Source organism: Octopus bimaculoides, chromosome 2 (assembly GCF_001194135.2).
Source record: "Octopus bimaculoides isolate UCB-OBI-ISO-001 chromosome 2, ASM119413v2, whole genome shotgun sequence".
Classification (NCBI taxonomy): domain Eukaryota; kingdom Metazoa; phylum Mollusca; class Cephalopoda; order Octopoda; family Octopodidae; genus Octopus; species Octopus bimaculoides.
Window position 1 is genome coordinate 163,126,990 of NC_068982.1, and position 5,744 is coordinate 163,132,733.

Below are 5,744 nucleotides of genomic sequence, written 5' to 3' on the forward strand. Positions count from 1 at the left end.
GAAATGGCTTTGCCCAAGCTCTCTGACATTGGTAGAGTTGATAACGTTGTTGGTCACAGATTCAAAAACGTGGAAAGGGAATTCCAGGAAAAGGGTAAAAGGATCAGATGAGTGAGGGACGAGAGGTAGAATGATGGGCGTGTAGCCGTGCCTGGGTACAGTAGCGTAAAACTAACTAGTTCAAAAGAGCTATTAAATTGGAGCTACGAAAACTCCGTTAGGCTGCCTGATGTAGCACTTCTTCCTTCATGTGTTATCTCGAATTAACCTTTATTGAACAGACATATGATTAAAGCTATGTCTTTTCTTTTCTTTCTTTGATAATATATGTAGTACTACTTTATCCGACGATCCTTCATATTGAGACTGTAAACTCAAAACAAAATACTAAAGCCAAAATAAAATAACTAAACTCGAACGTCATGTAATATTCTAAACAAACAAGGCTTAAAATATGTAAATTTAATAATGTTTTTAAAACACCAACAACAACAGCAACAACTATAATACATGTTTTTATATAAAAAATATATATACTCTTTTACTTGTTTCAGTCATTTGACTGCGGCCATACTGGAGCACCGCCTTTAGACAAGCAAATCGACCCCAGGACTTATTCTTTGTAAGCCTAGTACTTATTCTATCGGACGCTTTTGCCGAACCGCTAAGTTACTGGGACGTAAACACACCACCATCGGTTGTCAAGCAATGTTGGGGGGAGGGGGCAAACACAGACCCACAAACACACATATATATATATATATACATATACACATATACGACGGACTTCTTTCAGTTTCCGTCTACCAAATCCACTCACAAGGCTTTGGTCGGCCCGAGACTATAGTAGAAGACACTTTCACAAGGTGCCACGCAGTGGTACTGAACCTGGAACCATGTGGTTGGTAAGAAGCTACTTACCACACAGCCACTCCTGAGCAAAACTATTATCGTTTGATCCAATGTAGTAGTTAATTCTTTTTGAAACTTATTCGTCGTCTGGAAAAAAAATTAAAAAACCCCAAAAATCAGTAGGGTGTGGTTTGAGAGATATTTGACATTTTTAGCACTTCAGATACTTTTCTCTGTGTGTGGCTCATTTGATGCTTTTTGTTCTCTTCCCCAATATGTGGTTCATATGGTGTTACGTGCTCCTTTCCTTTTGTGCAGTTGGTTTGGTATTGCAGTACCTGCCCTCCTACCCAGTGTTGCCAACTTAAAATCACAATTTTATGCTAAATTTCAGTAGAAAAATACCAAACAAATGCTAAAAAATGCTAAATAAAAGAAAAAAAGTGCTAAAGACTAATTATATCAAAAAGCTTAATTTTTATTTACATATTTTTTAATTTCTTTAATTATATTAAGCATTGAGAAATAAATTCTTGAATTTCACTGATTTGATCCCTTTCAGCTGCAGTACTTAGGTCTTGACTTCTGTATACATTCAAGGTCCCAATCTTGTTAATCATGTGTTTTGGAATATCGAAGTTTTTGCAACATTTGCCACATCTTTTCAGGCCATATTTTATAGACAGTATTGATCTAAGCATAGGAAGATGCATTTTGTTTTTCAATTTTGATTTGATTACACTCATACTACTGAACTTGTTCAACTTCTGCACTTGAGTTTGGCAATGTCAATGAATTAATGGCAAAATTTGCAACATCTCTAAAAGGATTTCCTCCAGTAGCATCTTTATATTCCAAAACTTCCAGCCAGAATGCCTCAGTATTAGATGCATTTGTCCATTTAACTAAATGAATGCTATTAAACTGCATTGCTTCTAAGACAGGTAAAATTGGCTCTTTGAAATGCTGCAAAATATTCTCTACTGAAAAATATTTGATATTCCTCAGTATATCAATATTTTCTGGCAAACAGTGCTTGAGCTCTTCATAAAGGCAGAGTAAAAATTGTTGTGCTCTTTTACAAATATTATTTTCTTCGGTGGCTGTTACAATCTTCTTGATAATCATTTCTGCTATCTTTCTCTCGAACCTGTAGCCTAAATTTACATGCTATAAAGTGGTTGGCATTAGGAAGGGCATCCAGTTATAGAAATCATACCAAAAAGGACATGGGAGAATGATACAGTCTTCTGTTGTATGTTGTCAAGCCATCCAACCTATGCCAGTATGGAACATAATCTATATAATGGTAGGCATTAATGATATGCTGTATACATGCTCTGTGTATGTAGATAACTACATTAAACACAAAAAATTGGAATGAAATGCAACAAAAGAAAAACCCCATAGATATGAACTTCAAATGTTCAACTTGTAACCAAATTTGTCTTTCTATTGGTCTTACTAGCCATTTCAGTTCACATGAACTGGTAATAGATCATTACCACCTGAAAGAACATGTAACAATCAAGTAATGATGGTTGTCCTTTTATTGGTTGTCTGATATCAGAATATAATGCCAAGTGATATGATTCTGCATTGCATTTAATTGAGAATAAACATACATGTAATAGTTGAAGTAAAAGCTGAAAATAATCAACTGAGCTAAAAACAAATCTTTATGGACCCAACTCATCCCCTCATAAGACTTGATATTTTTCACCATCTGAAGAAAACCAAATATCAGTGTTTGGTAAATGAAGCCCTTGTCAAAAGATGGCACACAACTTCACTTTCTGTTGAAGTCGGCTGATGTGGCCTTCTAGCTATTTTTGGTATACTATTTTCTGCAGAAGATTGGTTTGAAACAAACAACCGAAGAAAGCCAGTAAGGAGATAGATACGGTAAGTGAAACCAGCTCAGGGTGGCTGTGATTGACAAGAGACTTCCTCACTTTCTCATTCATGTGAAATGTGCAGGTGAATTACTTGTGACACTGAGATATCTAATGATAATATCAAAGGGTTTGTTATGTTGAAATGGTTTTAGCCACCAGTAGAGGAAGAGCTTACGATACCTTTAAGTAGCTCTTGCAGTGTGGGGCAAAGCATCTCTGATGTTTCACTCTGTGACGTGGTTGGCATTAGGAAGGGCATCCAGCTGTAGAAATCATGTGAAGTCAAACTGGAGTCTGGTGCAGCTCCCCAGCTTGGTAGCTCTGGTCAAACCGTCCAACGCATGCCAGCATGGACAATTGAGTTAAATGATAATACACACACACACACACACATATATATATATATATATTATTTTGTTTAAAAGAGTTCCAACACTGTCTGTTTTTTATGTTTTATTTATATTCCTGCAAAACCAATGTGGGATATAGAATATGGAATATACAATATATAATATAATATACAATATATAATATAAAATAAAAATGGATGGTACAATGAAATAAAGTATTGAATGTCTTATTGAATATATGGAATATGTCTTATTGAATAGATGAAATATTGAGTGTTCAATATAAAGGATTAAATATATTTAAGTGGGATATAGTATATTCCATATTCTATATCCCACATTGGTTTTGCAGGAATATAAATAAAACATAAAAAACAGACAGTGTTGGAACTCTTTTAAACAAAATAATATATTCCTCTATACACAATCATACAAAACCCCTTTTTTGTATTTATTTATATATATATATAGAGAGAGAGAGAGATAGAGAGAAAGATCCATATATATGTATGTATACACACACGCACGTGTGCGCGTGCGCATATTTACACACGCACATATATTCAAAAGAATTTTTAATTAAAACGGTAATCTTTCGGAGACTTTCACCTAAAGAAAGAAATTAAAACTTTATTGCAAGTCCTATTCATTTGTTACTTACACACCATTCCCAAGTAACATACGTTCCACCCGTAATCGTGTGTCCCACTTTAGAAACACAGTAGCAGATGGAATCGTATCGAAGTATTTATCTAATACCTATTTTAATGACCCTGGTGAAAGGCAAACCTTATTCACCTCAGCCTGATTCAAACACAGAATGGAAAGCGACGTAATGAAATACGTCGAGTTATTCTGTTCGACTCTACCGATTATGTCATTACATACCTAAATATACCAAGGTATGTAGGTCGGCACACTTCCGCTTCTCCCGCGAAGAAAAAGTAAAAAAAAAAAATGATACACTCCCAAGGACGAAAAGTACAATAAAAGGGTTTGTCGTGAGGAAGGAGAAAGTTTGTTTCGGCCAGTACATACTCATTCAACGACGGATGCTACCCGAAAGGTTATTTTTGTTCTTCATTTTGGCAAACCAATTTATTTTACTTTTCAACTGTTTATATTTTGAATTCACGACGAATTACCAACGCAAGCTCCGTGTTTATTTTACTAATAGGAATTTCTATGTTGACATTGGAGATGTAAATACGTCAGAATGTAGACAGTGTAGATAAGTTGTTCGAACAGATTTAGAATCGAAAGGAATCCAGTTGTGATCATCCCATCTTTTTCTATGTGCAGGGAACCCAGGGGCTATATTACTCAACTAATATTTTTTTTTCAATGACAGTGGAATATGGTTTGAGGGAGATTTTGCTACTATTTTTATCAGGTTGAGCAATCACGTAAGCTACTTCGATAATTAAGAAATACTGGAGATTTTTTTTTTATGCGACTGGGATTGATAAAGTAATGATAAAATAGCAGCAACAAACGTATTTGGTTTTCATACTCTCATTATATCTCGTCTTAAAAAACATACATCATATTCAATAAATACCGAAAATCAATAATTGATGAACAAAAAAATATGGAACGCTTCACGAATTTGCGTGTCATCCTTGCGCAGGGGCCATGCTAATCTTCTCTGTATCGTTCCAATTTTAGTATATGTACTGCCGAAGCAAGTACATAAACTAATACTTCCGATCTGTATATATACTCATTTAAAATGAAAATAAAAAACATCAGGCTACCTAATTTGCATATAGAGAATACATTTTTATTAAAGTCTAATTTAGATTAGCACATTTATTTGTTATTCTTGCAGAATTTATTTATTTATTATTTTATTAAAAATACCTAAAAGGAAATTTTATAGTTGAAAATGAATTTAAAATAGTGAAGTTTTAAATTTACAATTTCTTTATGAAGTCAATAACTAAGGGAGGTAATTGGAAAAATGTTCGCTGCGATAGTTAGTGTACTTCAATCAGATTCCGATGACAACTTTGATCAAAGATGTTCCAATCGGTGACCATCCCATCTTTTCTTCAGACAATTTTATTTCTAAAATGCAACGGCATTATAATATCATTTGTAATCAAATCGGTAAATCGAGATTAGTGTGTACTATTTCGTTTTCAGAAAATATGACTTTACACTATGGTCAGGGGAGACGATAATGCTTTATTTTAATTATAGCGTCCTTGTATGACATTTTTTTGTGATTCTTTTTATTATAGTATCACCATTCGGGGTGCTATTTTCTTTATTTTAACAATGCGACCTTGCATGACAAATAAATGATTGAAACTGCAGAACTATTGGCGTTTTTGGAAGAGCTCTTTTGGTTATTTACCCAATGCCTCAAAGACTCCCTACCCCAAGAAAAAGCGGTCAATATAAAGACCTTCACCCGGGAACAAAAAAAAAATTAACCAGCCTGCGCGGTGTTAACATGTGTGTGAAAACGAATATTAAAAAAAAAAAAAATGTGCGCTGACGACCCGGAGGGCGGAGGGAGGGGACTTTCAGAAAATTCCCAAGATGCGATTTTTCCGTCATAACTTCGGGTAAAATGGGTTTATGTATTTTTTTACGGAATCCCACATTTTTGGTTATGGCGGATCCGATTCTGAAA

At 34.5% G+C, this 5,744-nt stretch overlaps 1 non-coding gene across 1 annotated transcript; it reads right to left on the bottom strand.

Annotated features, from left to right (window-relative positions):
* Positions 1 to 4,685: 4,685 nt before the first annotated feature.
* Positions 4,686 to 4,792, bottom strand: LOC128247145 (U6 spliceosomal RNA). Its single transcript, XR_008263559.1, has one exon. It is a non-coding gene; the product is annotated as a U6 spliceosomal RNA (small nuclear RNA).
* Between the last annotated feature and the right edge of the window lie 952 nt (positions 4,793 to 5,744).